We start from the raw sequence: 19095 nt of genomic DNA, 5'->3' as shown, positions 1-19095 counted from the left end.
ATCTTTAGGAAGGGTACCACCACCAGGTGTTTATAGCTATTCTGTGAGCCAAGATCTTTTGAGATTCCACCACAGCCTAGCCAGCCAAGCACAGAGGAGCCCAATCCAGGGGAAGGATCGATATGCATTGTCCCTTACAATGTTTAAATGTGAAGATTAGGGCTGTCAATTAATTGCAGTTAACTCATGTGATTAACTCAAAAAATTAATCATGATCAATCAGTTTTAATTGCACTGTTAAACAATAGAACACCAATTGAAATTTGTTAAATTTTTGGATGTGTCTACATTTTCAAATATATTGATTTCAATTACAACACAAAGTGTACACTGCTCGCTATTTTTTATTACAAATATTTGCACTGTAAAAAACAGTATTTTTCAATTCACCTCATACAAGTACCCTAGTGGAATCTATCATGCAAGTGCAACTTACAAATGTAGAATTTGTTACATAACTGCACGCAAAACAATGCAAAAAACTTGAGTGGACTTGTAGGCTCTAGTTCTACTTCTCATTCAGCCAATTGCTGATGGTTCTTCTATGCTGATCATTCTTCCAAGCTGATGATGCTCATAAAAAAAAAAATGCAATTAAATTTGTGACTGAACTCCTTGGGGGATAATTGTATGTCTCTGGCTTGGTGTTTTACCCACATTCTGCCATATATTTCATGTTATAGTAGTCTCAGATGATTATTCAGCACATGTTCATTTTAAGAACACTTTCATTGCAGATTTGACAAAGTGCAAAGAAAGTACCAATGTGAGATTTCTTAAGATAGCACTCAACCCAAGATTTAAGAATCTTAAGTGCCTTCCAAAATCTGAGAGGGATGAGGTGTGGAGCATGCTTTCAGAAGTCTTAAAAGAGCAACACTCCAATGTGGAAACTACAGAACACAAAAACCATCAAAAGAGAAAATCAACCTTCTGCTGGTGGCATCTGCTTCAGATGAAAATGAACATGCATCAGTTTGCACTGCTTTGGATTGTTATAGAGCAGAACCCATCATCAGCCTGGACGCATGTCCTCTGGAATGGTGGTTGAAGCATGAAGGGACATATGAATCTTTAGCGCATCTGGCATGTAAATATCTTGCAATGCCGGCTACAACAGTGCCATGGGAACATCTGTTCTCACTTTCAGGTGTCCTTGTGAACAAGAAGCGGACAGCATTATCTCCTGCAAATGTAAATAAACTTGTTTGTCTTAGTGATTGGCTGAACAAGAAATAGGACTGAGTGGATTTATAGGCTCTAAAGTTTTACATTGCATTCAAAAATAAAAGTTTTTTTGGTATGTAATCCTATTTTAAATTTTAAAGTTCAACTTTTATGATAAAGGATTGCACTACAGTACTTGTATTTGGTGAATTGAAAAATACTATTTTTTATTTTTACTGTGCAAATATTTGTAATCAAAAATATAAAGTGAGCACTCTACGCTGTATTCTGTGTTATAATTGAAATCAATATATTTGAAAATTTAGGAGACATCCAAAAATATTTAAATAAATCATATTTTTCTTTCCCATGCCACTCCATGTCAGCTTCAGCAGGCACCATGGCAGAGAACAAGCAAGCAGCATACAGGCCTATGTGGCTTTGGGATGCCAGTAGCAGTTATGCTCTGTGCTTTGGTTACCCTCAGGTGTGAGATATCAGGTAAAACCACCACTGGTTGTGGAAAATAGTACTGTATCATAGAAAGAAGAAGAAAGGCCCAGGAAAAAGGAGAGGAAGATTCATATGGACCTAATGGGTCTTTTCAGGCAGACACAGCTGCTACAAATTCTTGGTGACCAGCAGGTCCACCAGTAACAGGCTTGCCTCCCTTTGTAGTCAATGGAGTTCTCATACACAGACCCAACATTCCACATGGCATCATCTTAGATCATCAGGGTTGGAAGGGACCTCAGGAGGTCATTTAGTCCAACCCCCTGCTCAAAAGCAGGACCAATCCCCAACTAAATCATCCCAGCCAGGGCTTTGTCAAGCCTGACTTTGAACACCTCTAAGGAAGGAGATTCCACCACCTCCCTAGGTAATCCATTCTAGTGCTTCACCACCCTCCTAGTGAAAAAGTTTCCTAATATCCAACCTAAACCTCCCCCACTGCAGCTTAAGACCATTACTCCTTGTTCTGTCATCTGCTACCACTGAGAACAGTCTAGATCCAGCCTCTTTGGAACCCCCTTTCAGGTAGCTGAAAGCTGCTATCTAATCGCCCCTCATTCTTTTCTTCCGCAGACTAAATAACGCCAGTTCCCTCAGCCTCTCCTCATAAGTCAGGTGTTCCAGTCCCCTAATCATTTTTGTCGCCCTCCACTGGAGGTTTTCCAATTTTTTCACATCCTTCTTATAGCGTGAGGCCCAAAACTGGACACAGGACTCCAATGAGGCCTCATCAATGCAGAATAGATGGGGAATGATCACATCCCTTGATCTGCTGGCAATGCTCCCTCCCACTTGTACAGCCCAAAATGCCTTAGCCTTCTTGGCAACTGATGCAAGCAGCCAAGTATGCAAGAGGGATACACTAACTACAAACATGGCTCTGTGAAACTGCTGCAGTGTAGACATGGTGTAGGTGAAAAAGAAATGACAGACATTCTTTTGTTCATGTAGTTGTTTCAATAGCATAAAATAGGATTGTATTAACCTTCATTGCAAACCTTCAAGTCTAAGGTTTATGCAAACCCCGTGCTGATAGCTATCCAAGTCCTCTTCAAGGTTTATCAGATTTCTCACCAGTGTAACACCATCACCCAATAATCCTAGACACCCCACTTTTTCCCTTCTAGGATTCAGAATTTCAAGTTTAGTGTAATTAGCATAGCATCATTGAAATCAATGGAGCTATAGTAACTTACACCAGCTGAGAATCTGACCTAGATATCTTGTATTGGAAAGGGGGTGGATCCAGAAATGTAGGTTTTGGTCCTCTCTCTAATCCTTCCTTTCTTCCTGGTATTCTCATATCATAAACTGTTCAGGGCAGGAACTGTCTTTGATGAGTGGCCAGCACCTAAATATTGAGCATACCATTATAATACAAATAATTGTATTAACAGACTAATATCCATAATGCTCTTTGAACTGATTATAAAAGATTGGTGTTCAAAATGTACAGGGGGAACAAAGCTTTAAATATATTACATATAAATTCCCTTTATTAATGCTATGCTTATTGTACAAGTAAAGATAATAAGTCTCTGAAGTTCTAAGTACTTTAAAAAGGTGAGGATTATTGTTCCCATTTCACAGATGAGGAAACAGGGAAAGCATAGATCACTTGAGTGATCTGCCCAAAGTCCCGTAATACGTCTGTAGCACAGTTGAGAATAGAATTCTTGTCTTCAGTGCTGGACATTCAGCCTATCGCTGGACCACACTGTATTGCTCTATTTTTTAGGGGGCTTTAAAGAAAAATGTGAACCCTCCTCCCCGCCACAAAACATTGATGCTCGTGTTGAGTTTTGGGGGAAAACACCGAGGTCAGTATTTGGCTAACCTGACCAAGTTACTTGACCCTTTCTTAGTATTCACCAAACAGCTTAATCTGCAGCAGCTCAGATTGTAGTGCTCAGCCCTATTTTATGGAAATACAAAGATTCTCTTTCCTTTTAACTATTTACTTGAGGCTGTGTTAAAAGGGATGAGTTTAATCTTAAATTAATATCCTTTTATAGCTATGTAGAGTCTTTTATGGGAATATGGCCCTGAAAAGCAAACAGCAGATGTTGCTTCACAAAATCAGTTTGCATAAATATCACATTTTCACCCAACAGTCAATAAATGCAGTTCCTTACAGCAACATTATACATAAAAATGATAGAACCCATCAAGATTCTGCCAAGATGAGTGTTTCAAATAATAAATATCTGAATAAAAGATGTCACAGATTAGATTTAAGTCTCATGAGATTGCAACATCACTGCACAAGATTTATGGTAGATTGGTGAAGCTAAAGGACTTTTAACAACTGAGTAAGTATTTTCCCCCCCACTAAGGCACATTTTTGAAGATTGCGCTGTAGCTAGTATGCTTATATAGACTTTTTTCCTTAGTCAGTGCAAACAAAATAACATTTTTTTTTAAGTGTCATGGTGGATTCAAGGGAACCATACTTTCAATTGTATCGCAACATCCTACAATACTTTATTAGGATCGCCAGTGCTGATTATCCAACAGGCTACTTGAGCCAGAGACAAGTAGCCCTGAAGCTAGATCAGAACAGCAGCTAGTATAGAAGAAATACGACAATACAAAACTGTGATGTAATCCAAAAAAAAAAGTAGCTGGCAATATGCCAAAATACCACCTGCAACAAGATGTCAACCTCCTCTGAGGCTTGGTTCCACAGGATGAACAGGACACATCTAAATAAAATTAGAAGGACAATAGCTCTCAGGCACCCATAATACTACTGACTGTGACTGTGTTGTCAGTGGTTATGTGAATTCTGTCAGCACATACCAAGAGCAATAAGAGGCTCCAGCTGATGAATCCACCTCAACAGTCCAAAAGGCCACTGCATAAGGAACTGTTTTGAGAATAAGAATTGCAGCAAAAAGCCACTGAAGTTCAGAGATGACAGCTTTTGATAAATGTCTAATATACAGTCTTCCCTATTAGATATATATGCAATTATATTTATGAATTCACTGCATTCACTTGTGGGTTTTTTGGTTGGTATTTTATTTGTATTTCATTTCAGAATGTGACAGGAGTATTACCCTTTGGATATTAATCTTTTATGATGTGTCAGAGGCCACAAGATAAAGATCCACATCTAACCAGCTCTCCTGTAAGACTTTAATAAGAAGGTAAATCTCCAAATGCAGTTCAGAATTTCAGGAATTTATCTGAAATTTATGTAGCCATGAAGCCATTCTGGTGAGAGGAAATGTTACTGTCAACCCTAACTTATTTATTTGGGTAATTTAGGGCCCAGCCCTGGGAGGTGAATGGGAACCACAATAAGGAGGAAGAGGTGCCACCCATCACCCTCTTCTAGGGAGCCCCTCTTCTCTCCTCCCCTTATACAAACCTCCTGACATTACGGTTGGTTTCTAGGCATAGAACAGACAGCAGATCACATCATGAAGTGATTAAGAAATGATGGAGATGGCAGGTAGACCCTAAAAAAATGGGCATCCTGGGTCAGACCAATGGTCCATCTAGCCCAGTATTTTGTCTTTGATAGTGGCCAGTACCAGAGCTTCAGGGGGAGTGTATAGAACAGGGCAGTTGCAGTGATCCACCCCCACTTCCCCTCCTGGCAGACAGAGGTTTAGGGTCACTCCGGGTGCAGGGCCATATCCCTGGCTAATAACTAATATCCTCCATGAATTTATCTAGTTCAAGGAAGCACAGAGGCAGAGCTGGGAATGCTATAAAAAGGTCCAATCCAGCTGCTACTGACTTCAAGGTGAGCTGGGCTGAAACCTAACTAGGTATGAGTCTCTCATTTCACTGAGAGAGTGGTTGTGATGTTAAGTAGAGGGACGGGCAGCTTCTGAGGAAACAGAAGGAAAGAGCAGTAGCTAGGATGGAAGCATTTGATTGAGGGGGCATGAGAGGGATTGAGGATACAAAAGAGGGGGTTTACACATCCTCAGTGTTCTAACATTTAAAATAATTTTTCAAACCATCATTGATTTTGCATGTTTAGTATTAAGACTAACAATTAAAACAAACTGCCTATTGTCTGTAGTGTTTACTGGCTATTGTATGTTTTAGAGGCTCAGTCAGTTTAGTGATTCTATTTCTAGATAAAAAAGAATCGAGACAGCAGGTGCTATTAGTGTAATAAAGTGGAGTGTTCAGATGTCTGATCTACGAGTGTCACAGGCAAAACCGACTGTTGGCACGGAGTTAAAAAAATTTCTTGTATGTCACTCAATATACATTGTTTAAAGAATAACCGTTGTGTCTATTTTTGTCACATTTAAATGCCAGATTGGGGCTGTCAAATGTGACTGAATTTGTCAATGAGGAGAAGGATGTAGAGGGAATTAGAAGGCTGCAAAATACATGATTTGGGAAGTTAATTACAACTACAATCGGTATATGCAAATATCATATGTTTGTTAAATCAAATCACTGAAGATTTTAAAAAGTTTATACTGGTGTCTTCAACATGTCATTCCACCAGACTATTCCTTGGGAATATGCTTATTAAGTTAAATCATTAAACGCTGTGATATATATTAGTCATTCTATGCATTCAGAATCTGAAAATGTTTTGTCGGAATTCTAATTTGGGACTAATCTAATTGTAAAAGGTTATTAGCTAAAAAAGTATTGCTTCTTGCATATTGAAGGTCATTTTGCAGATTGCATACAATACATAATAGGTAGCCAACTTTTATTAATACAAAAATCAAATTAGAAGGCTCTCTCTCATTGGGCTAAGGAACCTCAGAATCATCACAATTTGTTCCACACCCAGAAAGGAAAAATGCTGAGTAATTTTTTACTTATCAGCATGAATGAATGAATATGAACTATTCTGCAGTCAGGTAGTAAATATAGAAATACTGATCTAGACATACCCTTAGACATGGTCGTATTAGCATTGCTTCATATTGTTCTAGCTTAATCCACATGGGGTTTTATTGCCCCAGAAACATAAAATGAGATAATTTTATGCTAAAAACACACACACACACCTGAGTCTTTTTCCCCCTGTCAGAATTATCAGTCATCTCTCTTGATGGAAGGGATGAATGCAAAGTGCTGCAGTATGCCACGGACTATGTACCACATTGAGCTTCTAATGATATGCTGCACCAATGATAAAGAAAGCCCTCACATAGCTCTGCAAGCTCCCCAGTCACACTTCTCTGGGGCAGCTGATCAACTCTGTGACATATTAGACGTCAACCATAGGCAGGAGAGACTTATTTATGACTTCATACATATTTCACAGCATGAGTCCAAACTGCCCTGCAACCTTAACTTCCAGCAACATATTCCAATAGCCTGTAACTGACACTTTATAATGTGTTGCTCTTTAAGGACTTTCATACAGTTAATGCACCTGCTTCACTATTTTAATTCCTTGGACTCCTGGGTTCATTCATGCACAGACTTGTAGATTACTCTAGCCAAGACACTCCCTGGATAGTACTCTCAGTTTTGACAATAAGCCTAGATAACTCTGCATTACCCTGAGTACAGCTAAGCTCTTGTACTTTCTTTTCAGTGTCTCGTTTTAAAGTTAAGTGAAGCGGCAATAAAGAACACATTTCAGGGAATGCTAAATTCCTTAGTACCATGCCATGTACAACTAAGCTCCCCCCCCAAAAAAAAAAAATCTTATGCTGGTTATGGAGTATCTAAACTACTTTTCTTTTTCCTCCTGAAGGTGACTCTTACATTTGAGAAAAATCCCTTCATCTGTCCGAGTTGAGTGATAGACAAAAATACATTGTTCCTAGGTCAAAAATAATCTGAAATGCTTTTACTCTATCCCATATGATTCAGTGTTTGAATTTAGACATTTCAAAAACTTATCGCAAAAGGAATCCTCAATGTGAAGCAAACACGTCACTAATATCCATATTTATATGGATTTTAGTAATGCACCCAGTGATAGAAATATCACTTCTGAGCATTTCCTTTGTTGAAAAGAACTGGGAGATTGAAAAAGAGCCCTGATCCTGATTACTTATCCCTATTTTACACAGGTGTAATTACTGTGGTGTCAATAAAAATAGTCCCAATACAAACCAGCATAAGTAAAATACAGATCAGGCTTGTGGTCTGTAAAAACCAACACAGGGCAGTCAGCCTGACAGTTGACAATCCAACTGACCTTGTGAAGGGAGGGAGCATTTATAGTATGTCAGTGAACCAGATACAGACTAAAACATGACATTTTGTCCTAGTTGCCAACACTTCTTACCATAGGAGAACACAAATAACACAAACACTAGAGAAATATTCAATATCTATGAATAACCCACTTACAGATTTGTGTATGAATAAAGTGAATCCTATTTAGTACTGATATGCAGTTTCTGCTGTACACAAATAGTTTCTGAAGTGGCGGTAGGAGACAAACTTGTTTTGATTTAGTTTTATTTTGTCCTGATTCAAGCTGTTCATATCACTAAAGAATGTTAACTTATTTGAACAACAATGGCTCCAATAATTAAATGGGTCTCCTGGAATATAAAGGGTTATTAACCCTATTAAAAGAAAATATATTCTCAATTCTTAAAAACAGAGAATGTTGACATGGACATGCTCCAGGAGATACATTTGACAGAGCTTGAAGCTTGTGAACTGTATAGTGATTGGCTAGTCCTCTCAATTTATAGTTGCTTTAATCCAAAAAGCAAGAGGCATCGCTATACTAATACATAAAAAGTCGTGTTAATATTTTGAGCACAAGATCTGACAGAGGGGATATTTACTGACTTCAAAGCTGAAATTGGCATTTCTGTAATCATCTTTCCAATCTTTACATCCCAATATTTTCCACACTTTTTTTTATTATAGGTGGGTCCTTTAACAAAAGTCTATATCCAGTCCTTGATAAGTATCAGTCTTGCTGTGTGTGAGGCACTTCATACACACATGGCTGATTTAGGCTTACAAAATGTGTGGAAAAATTGGGAAATCCTATGGCTAAAGACAAAAGGATTTTTTTTCTGCAGCTCATTCAACATAGTCAAGACACTTTTAGTGTCACATGACTTGACAAATTCAGTCACTGACCTTGGCATTGGTACTATTTCTATATTGGACCATGTTCGTATATATGCATCTTTTAGGTCCCCCAGGATATACATCCCCAGCTGGAATGCCTCTCTGCTGTTTGATACATGATTTGTTAACTCTATCCAGCAGGGAGTTAGAATTAAAAAAGAGAAACAAATGCCCCTACTGTTGCCACACTTTGGGAAGCCTTTAACATCTTCAGAGGTCACATAATCACTTTAAAAAGCAATGGAGAGAACACAGAACTGGTATCCTTGTGAAGGAGATTAAAACCTTGGATATATACGTTTCTGCCGCTTTGCAGAGAAACTCAGAACCCTCATCACTCTAAGATAGGAGATCAACACACTTCTGTCCCAAAAGGTTGAGTTTGCTATATTCTGTTTGAAGCAAAACTGTTGAGAGAGCGGGCAAGCTGTTGGCCTATAGACTTAAGGGAAGAGCTAGCAAATAAGATTGTTTGCTACTTATTGCTACTATTGACAATAGCAGCAATACATAGTATACAACACAATCAGGTTATTAACCAACAATTTCATTGGTTTTACTCAAAACTATATTTTGCTGAAGAGGGAATCAGTCAAGATGCCCTAGGTAATTTTTAATGGATCATCCCTGCCACAACTCTGACTCTCAGAAGGAAATTTTAGATGCCCCTCTAGGAAAAAGGGAGGGGGGAGAGAATCACCAAACTGACTCAGGCTATAAAAGAAATTAAGGTCAGAAACTCCTGATGTAGACAGGTTCCCAACTGATTTGGGGGTGGGGGCACACGCGGGTAGGAAAAGGCACTTCTCTGAAATTTTAACACCTAGATTACTGACTATCTTCAAGGAGGCCAAGAATGAATAAACTCTCCTGCTTATTCTAAAAGAAGCTGCAATTTCAGTTATTCCTCAACCTGGGAGAGAGCTTGGACTAAGTAGTAATTACAGACCAATTTCTTTAATCAATTGTAATGCTAAGATTTTAGCTAAAGCTCTTGCTATGTGATTGGTCAAAATTCCTCACGTTACACACACAGATCAGAGAATCTGTAAACCCTGTCCCACTTTCAGGAACTGTAGGATTAAATTATTATAGATTTGATGGCTCTAGAGCTCTCACACCACCACCTGTGAGGGCAGTCTGGTCAAACTTGGCTAGCAAGTTCTGCTTCCATATAGAGGTGGTCCGTGAAGCAATCCTCTTCTTAAAAAATCAGTGGCAAAACCTTGCTGTGGAGGGATGACTGTCACAACTAACAATGAAAATTTAAACCATTTGTAGATCTTCAGCAACCATTTGGCCTACCCTGGTCCAGAGCATGGAAATTTCTGCTATTCAAGAATTTAGTTTAAAGTGTTTTTGGACCAGATGCATCCAAAGTTCCAGACACTTTTTGGAGGAAAACTTCCGATTTTTACAGAGCCAGCGGTATCCATTTATGATTTTTGGACCCAAAAAAGTCTGTTAAAGATTGATAATTTGATGGTTGCTTAGGAACGATTTGGATACACAACTTTACAACACAAGGGAACACAATAGGATCTAACGTTTAAAAAGCAATTATAGACTTGGGACTATGGTTTGTTCACCAAAAGGCACTTTCAAATATACTGGTCCCCATATAGGCTAATGCTAATGGGCCTCAAAATGCTGACCACTCTTTGAAATGCAACTCCCTTGGTGCTACACCAGCTCATATGTTCGGGGAGTGGCCCTATATCAAGAATTCAGGCTACAAAGTGGGTCAAAGAACCATTTTGATATTGGATGCTAAGTTGGAGCCCTCCCATTTACATTTTGTTCTTGGACATATTCCTGATACCTGGAGGTTGCCTGGTAAGAAGATGGTGTGGTTCCAATGCACAAGTTTGGTTGCTAAAAAATTAATTCAGCAAAAATGAGCGGGGGAAGTCCGTTGAAGTGATGTGGCTGACCTCACAGCTGATAAGTGCTATGCCCAAAAAATTCAAAGCAATATGGACTGCCTTTTTAGAGGTTTATGATTAATGGAGACCCTGAAGATAAATGTGTCGTTTGCCCTCCCTTTATCCTAGCCCTCTTTACCTACATGTGTACTGTGACAAATCTGGTTTTGGTTGTATTTATTGAGTTTGAAAAAAAAAATAGAATGTTTGTGAAATATGAAGGGGCAAAGGGGGAAGTATGTTTTGTCACTTTAAAATATTGTCCCATATCTTAAAGTCAATATGCAAAAAGTCAACGATAAATTATGCAGAGTTGCTGATCAGGCATTCCTGCTGAGAAGGACCACAGCCAAACTGCATTAATCTCAGGGCAAGTTACAAGATACTCATTCATGCCTTCAGGACAAGCTCTCCCTGCCTGCTAGAAGAATTTAGAAATCTCTTTTCTTAGTATGAAAAGATAATTTCCTGAATATAATTAAGCAAAAACACTAGAATATGAGCGAGTCCAGCAATTCAGACCTCCTGTGTTACCTGCAGCTGCAATAGTCATGTTTCTCAATTTACTCCTTCAGCATTCACTGTTTGATTTCCCTCCATCGGATAACAGTTCCAATGTCTGCTATAGTGAGTGCCTTCTGCTTGGACATTTCTGACTTATGCACACCTGGGTGGGAAAAAGAGGGGAGTCGACTGAGACAGGAAGGCTTTTATCCCTATTGAAAACTTTAAGGGAATAAAGTCTTATGTCTAGAAAAAGAGGGGAAGGATGATCTTGTGGTTAAGGCACTGACTGGTACTCAAGAGATCTGGGTTCGGTTATTTAATCTCTCTATGCCTCAGTTCCTTGTCTGCAAAATTCTCCCACTTTGTCTGCGTTTAGACTGTAAGCGCCTCAGGGCAAGTACTTGTATACAGTGGCTCTTGATCTCAGTTGGAGCCTCTAAGAAAAATAGATACGAGACTCTGCCTTTTTCTGTCCCTTTCTGTGCCTCAGCTCATCCCCTGTACTCTGCTCTATGTGCCCCTTCTCCTGTCTCTTCAAGAAGGCCCTCTCTATTTCACGACTGAGAAGCATATCCCCATGGTCCCCAGTCTCCTAAGTCCAGCACATATCCCTTCCAGTCTCCTGTTTCCCCAACCTGCCCCCTCATGCTTTGCCCATGACTTCTACCTGATCCCCCCTCCCGCCCCTCTCTGGCTCAGCCATGGAACTGCAGTGGCAAAGCCTGCAACAAGCAGCAAATCCATTTATATTTATAAACGTTCTCTCATTATTCGCTACACATGAGGCCCAGACCATAGCTACAGGAAATGGAAAAAAAAATGGGTGAAGAAAAAAATCCTGAAAAAACACCAACCAAATTATTGCATCCTGCCACTATAAGGCACACTAACCTCAAGGCATTTCTCTGAAATGGAAGTCAGGGTTTTTCCCCAGCATGGTCCCTTTTACCCCTTCAAAACAAAATGAAAGGAGTAAAAATGTAGGATCTACTTTTTTTTTTTTAATTTTGCTGTGTAAGCAAGATGCTCAGTTACCCTGTTCATTCCCCCTGCTAAGAGCTAGGATGAGAAGAGCTATTTCTCACTGCCTCTTTTATATCCTGGCTGTATAAACCTTCCTTGCCTAGCTAAGCCATGAGCACAATTATACACTTTAAAATTATGTTTTCTTTATCATCCCCAGACATATACTCAAGAGCAGGAGCCCAGCACTGCTGCTATGGCTAATAGGTTGGGAGGACTAGGTGGAGGCAAGACCACTAGCAGATGCTACATCCTTGTGAGAGGAAGGAAGTGGAGAATGGGAGACATACAAACTTTATTGTGGACCATGGTCACTTATTTCATAGATTCATAGATATTTAGGTCAGAAGAGACCATTATGATCATCTAGTCTGACCTCCTGCACAACGCAGGCCACAGAATTTCACCCACCACTCCTACAAAAAAAAAAAAAAACTCACACCTATATCTGTGCTATTGAAGTCCTCAAATTGTAGTTTAAAGACTTCAAGGAGCAGAGAATCCTCCAGCAAGTGACCCATGCCCCATGCTACATAGGAAGGCGAAAAACCTCCTGGGCCTCTTCCAATCTGCCCTGGAGGAAAATTCCTTCCTGACCCCAGATATGGCAATCAGCTAAACCCTGAGCATATGGGCAAGATTCAGCAGCCAGATACTACAGAAAATTCTTTCCTGGGTAACTCGGATCCCACCCCATCTAATATCCCATCACAGGCCATTGGGCCTATTTACCATGAATATTTAATTACCAAAACCATATTATCCCATCATACCATCTCCTCCATAAACTTATCAAGTTTAATCTTAAAGCCAGAGATCTTTTGTCCCCACTGCTTCCCTTGGAAGGCTATTCCAAAACTTCATTCCTCTGATGGTTAGAAACCTTCGTCTAATTTCTAGTCTAAATTTCCTGGTTTATATCCATTTGTTTATATCCATTTGTTCTTGTGTCCACATTGGTACTGAGCTTAAATAATTCCTCTCCCTCTCTGGTATTTATCCCTCTGATATATTTAGAGGGAGCAATCATATCTCCCCTCAACCTTCTTTTAGTTTGGCTAAACAAGCCAAGTTCCTTGAGTCTCCTTTCATAAGACAAGTTTTCCATTCCATTTCAGTTAATTTTCAAACGGAACTTACCAATGCATTTCACACAGAATACCAATAACCTTTGATTAGTACTGAACTGGGTCACATTCCAACAAGTGACATAAGGGGGCTGATAGGATAAGCCGCCTCTCTCTTCTATCTGTCCATTCTTCCAATAGTAGAGTACATAAATTACTATGCAGTAATGTGCACCAAACATTGTAGATTAGAATCTGGCTCATAATATTCCTTTAAACAACCCAATGCATATGACTGTTCTCCCCAAGTTGTGGAAACATGTAATAAATATATTTATGAAGGCTAGATGAGTTGTAGCAGCTTATACAATTAAATTCTCAATTGATAACAAGCTCCATTAGAATATTTTAATTTCCGCTGTCATCGGTCTTGAATACTTATCTTATCTAGCAATTGTATTCATAATGGAAACCTTTGATGGATTTTGTGTTATGCTGTTCGGAGTCATTGGATAATGCACACGATATCATTAAATTTGTATGGAAAATAGGCCATGCTGGCTTAGGTCTGAAGCTAGAAGTAAGAGTATAACTTAATTTTACTGACATCTGAGAGAAGCTAGCTTTGTTTAAAAATAAATCCCTCAAATCTCAAGAAATTACACTTACTATCACATCTGCCTCTTGAAGGATGCAGTCTACAGAAGCTAAAAAACACTAGTTTACTAGGAAACAGAACAGGCCATGTATTATACCTCCACTTTTTTGTTTACAATATTGCAGATATTAAGTATTTACTAATTATGTAAATATTACTAATGTTCACTGAAGTTAAAAAAAAGGCAGGTAGTTAAAAAAGCTAGAAAGTTTTGATTCATTTAACCCACCATGTCATACTTTATATACTCAAAAACAGCTCTCACAATAAACATTCCAATCTTCAAAGAAAGGAAGAAGACTACAGTAGATAAGCACAGATTCCCAATTACAAGCTTATTCCAGTAAAAGATTTGCTGCAAGATAAAATTGAGGATGTACATATAGCAGGGCAAAGAAGCCCTTTTTTAATTACTATGGATGGAGCAAAGCAAACCACCACTATTTGCACTTCAAAAGCCAGGCATTTTTTGCAAAAGTTAGAAAGGCTTATAAAGCGTATCATTTTAGGAAAACATATCAAAAAGACACCTCTACATTTAATGTATTTTTGTCTTGATCTGTAATCTTTTATTTTGATTCAATTCAAATTGCACTGAAGATTTATAATATTGACATGCTGGGCTTATTTTCTTAATACTGTGTTTTGAGTTCTCCCTTTTTTCTTTTCTATTGACTTTCCAGGTTATTTCATCAATATGTTTATATTGGCATTCTCTCGTGTATTCAGAGCATGACTAAATAGCAAAAGACTCATTCTCTTATCCTCTTTGCATTCTCTACCTCACCTATTCTCTTGGCCGAGATGTAGACTAAGAGGGGCACAATCAACAACAAAAAAACCCACCACACTGAAGGGCAGGATTGGGGGGGGTTCATACTCCCCACAGATTCCGGGCCTTTGCAAACTGGAATTCTCCCCACAAGCTCCGATATACTCCTATATATCCCTTCACCTCAGCCATGGCAACACATCAGGAGAGCTATTCACTTCAGCCATGTTAGTATCCTTTGCTAGCCCTGAGCATCCAGAGGAGATTGAAAAAAGAGAGGAGGAGGGAAAAAAGTCTAGCAAGGAGCAAGGATATGAGAGAGAGGCTAGATGCAAAAGACCAGTGTGGGAGGTCAGAGAAAACATCCAATTGGTAAACAGAAAATAAAAGTCCAGAGTTGCAACTTAGGAAGTTACATGTGTTCAGGTTGCTGTGAAGGGGCCTCTTGCCCTAGTGCTGCTTCTGATTGCCAAGGCTTGCTTTGCCCTGGTAGCTCCTGTTTATCTCCCCAAGCCCTACTTGCTGAGGAAGAGTTGGTGAGATTTACAATTTGTTCACATAAGCTGTTTGAGTAATTAAAAGCAGTGAATTTATTTGCAAAGCTCAAAGGCTTTTCACTAACAATTCATGAATAGAACAGAGCTAAATTCACAACATATATTATCTTCACTGAGTGATTCAATCAGCTCTACTGTTGAGTGACATGCATCCGTTTCTCGGTCATAACAAGATAAATGAGGTATGTCCTTTGTGATAGCTCAGCATTTAACACATCCATCTTATGTTTTCGGCTGCCATGGGAAGGAATGACAAGGTGTGTAAATTTGGATGTCACAGTAGAATGGGGTTAAGTACTTCATGCCACTACACTTCTCCAAAGAGCACCTCAGAGGCTGAGCTTCGAAGAAAATGCAAAGCAGCCGAACGCGAGAACAGCAGAGGCTATTGCCCTACTATCACAACAGGCATATTGCTAAAATGAACAAGGGCATCAGTTATAAAAACTGAACCTGCAAGTTAACTGGAGTTAAACTCTGATGAAGCTTGGAAAGCTGAATGGAGTTCAAAAGAAATCACAAACATACGCCTTGTCAAAGACCCAGTGCAGAAGATCCCTGGCTTTGGTCTCCCATGAAGCTCATGAGCAACCCTAACCTGCATCCACACAAATCATGGCAGATGCAGATAAATGCTGCACAAATGGAAAATTAAAGACTCTCCAGTGTATGACTGGTCACCCAGAACAGACCATGGAACATAACGACAATGCCCGATTCACAAATATGAAGGAGGCGTCACAGAGCTGCATTCCATTACTCCTGACACAGGTATCTGGCTTAACCATCTAAGGGTAAAAATATAGTTGTTGCTCTACAAATTATAGTCAATAACCTAAAAAGGTAGAATGGCTTTTATCACTGCAGAGGAAATCATAAACACAAGTATTCGCACAGTCATAAAAATGCTTATTATTTGGCTAGTAACATGTGGCATACAAGCAGAGGCCAGAAATAAACAGGAATAAATGGAAAGTATTTCCCCTCATTTTTACAAAAGAGCAGGTAGTTGGTACCACTGGTGTCAATGTGTTAAGATCGTTGTGTCAAAAAAAAAACTAAACTAAATTGCACAGTAGCGATTTATTTACTTTTTGGTTAGTTACTCTGACATTAAGAGCTAAATTATGACTCTCAGAAGGTTGTAGGGACTGGAAGAACTAGTTGTAAGGGACAAGGCCTCTAGGGGTACCGTAATTTTGAAGTGTGTGCTGCACACTCTTCTTGGAGCTGTCCAATTTGCAGGAGGACAGGGCCCCACCCTTCCTCACCCAGAGGTTCCATGGAGACTGCTAGTCTATCTCACTGTTCAGTGAGATGAACCTTCCCCTCTGTGCCTTATGCACAGAGTTTTACAAGTCTGCTACAACTGCTAGCTAAGGGGTTTAGAGCCTCCAGTGCTCAGTGAGCTCAATGAGAGTCTTTCCATTAAGTTCAACCAGTGCTGGATTGGACCCTTAATCTTCTAGTTCAGATCATAGAAGCTATGTTTTTGCTCTAGAGTCCTTGCTTCAATCCATGGCAATGACCTATGTGATGGTTTTACACTGGTAGTGCTGACATAAAAAGAAAAATGATTAAATGTTAATTAAACCAGCATCACTGTTTCACACGGAAGGCAGAGGGGTTCAGTGAAGAACTACTGAATGTTTAACTTACTATTCTTTCAGTAAACAAAGCCCCACAAATTTATGTTAGAACTAGCTTTCCATGAATGGAAGATGATTTTTAAATACATTTGCAAGCAATATTTTTAGCTGTTAGTATATTAGACGGGGCGTCAGGACTCCAGGGTTTTACTCCTCACATTCTGGATGTCCTTTGCAAAGGACACCCAACTGCAACAAACTTCAGTTTACCATCTGTAATAACTTAGGCTTTTTTGCTATTTCATTAACAAACAGTTAAGGTTGCCTGATAGTATTTTGTCCTCTTGCAGAATGACGAGTTGAGCAAACATTCAGACTTCTGAAAAGAAGAAAATGGACAGTTAAGATTGTTGACAGAGGCAGAGAAGCTTGCATGGACAATGTCCCAATATGCCCAATTTACATACGTACTTGTACTCTGTCAACCCCAGAGTTGCTGAAACATACAAGCTTTTTTTTTTTTTTTTTTTTTAAATCACACACAACCCACCTACAGGATTTCACTATTAAAGGACAGGGTGGTGCAGGGAGTAGCACACCCAATTTCAGAGGAAGTTGACTAAGCATGTTGATTTTTAGAGAATTTAGGAGGGTCCACCTTAACTACAGTGGCCCTTTCCATCTTAAGCAACACCAATCTCATGGGGCTGTTGTGAGATTTAGTTGAAGTTAAAATAGTTTCTTGGTGGAAAGAGGCTACATAAGAACAAAATAGTATTGTTTTCTCATACCCTCCAATTTGTTTAGCATCTAACCCAGATTTGATTAGGAGAAAGTGTCCTTCCTATATGAAGGGTTTTCAATTTTGTGCACACAAGCTTTCCAGTTCATTTTTCTTCCAATCTGAAGGAGGCAGGGTTATGTTCATTTACTTATTTGGTCTTCATGAGGCTACAATGATACAGCACAATGTACTGGAAATTCTTAGTATACCACAATATTAATAGTACCATTTTAATGTCAAGCAGTGGAGTTCTGCTATGGGTTTACTGATAAATTTAGTTTGAGACACAAATACTCCTGAGGAAATTTTGGGAATGCATTGGGGGACTCCCAGCACTTCAGTAGACTGCAGCTGCATTCCCACAGCATTACTAACTCAAGTGTCAGCAGCTCTAGAGCTTTCACCCATGCTCCCTGATGGGCCAGCTAGCTTGAGTTTAAAGCACTAGACCTAGAGATGTATATGTGTAGATGGGAGTCAGGTTAGGAGCAACACTTGAGTTATACCTAACCCAGTTGTGAAGACAAGCCGTTAGAGGACCTTCAAACATGGTAACCTTGCAACATTGCTGCTTTTTGTGGCCTCATTCTGTAAGGCATAAATATCTATTGTGAGGTACTTAAATGTCCTCAACTCCAATTGGATTCAATGGTGCCCCATAGGTTTAAATTGATAGATGCGAGACTGGGAGAAGCCTCCTGAGAACTGGTCAGACTAAGTTCTGTTGTATGCAACTCTACAATCACTTATTTTGATTATGTTTGCTACTGCAGTTGCAGCTTCTTCAGAGAAAAAGAGCACTTTTCTTGAACAAGCCCTGTAGTTTCATTATGTGTTTGGCTATGATTGCTAGCCACTTCTCCCACAATTAGACCACTGTTAAGAATAACTCTCTTACATACTGTGGGGATTTTATTTTTTAAATCTTGGATAACATTTTCCAGGTGGTCTTAATTTTTTATACGGAGACATGTCACACTCCAGTTCTCACTATTTTCTTTCTCCAGCCTCCACATCTATGTTTCAGTACTCAAAAGAAACAGGTTAAATGAAGGATAGTCAAAAACTGCAAGTAACAGTGTTAGGGGCTTATTCCTTCACCCGCTTACTTCTCTGTTCATGCGAGAAGCAACAATACCCAAAGTCCAAAGGTGCAATAAGCCCCTAACAAATAGTATTGTATTGCAAGCTTTCCCCAGCAAAGCTAGCGTCCAACTAATTATGTACATTGCGCTAATATTGGCTCTGATTAAGAATTCAGTAAGGTTCAACAGAGGTACAGCAACCTGCCACATTCAAGAAGCTGTGGGGACAGGGGCACTGCCCATAAGCAACTGAAAGGGCTTTAAAATAATGCATATTAACAACCCCATTTTTCAGATGGCAAAACAGACAGTACAGTGACTTGTCCAAGGTCACAAAAGGATTCCGAGATAGAGCTGGGAACAGACTGCTCCAGCTGTATACATTAGACCATGCTATCTCT

Source organism: Caretta caretta, chromosome 4, assembly GCF_965140235.1.
Source record: "Caretta caretta isolate rCarCar2 chromosome 4, rCarCar1.hap1, whole genome shotgun sequence".
Classification (NCBI taxonomy): domain Eukaryota; kingdom Metazoa; phylum Chordata; order Testudines; family Cheloniidae; genus Caretta; species Caretta caretta.
Note: the sequence above shows the minus strand (reverse complement) of the source record.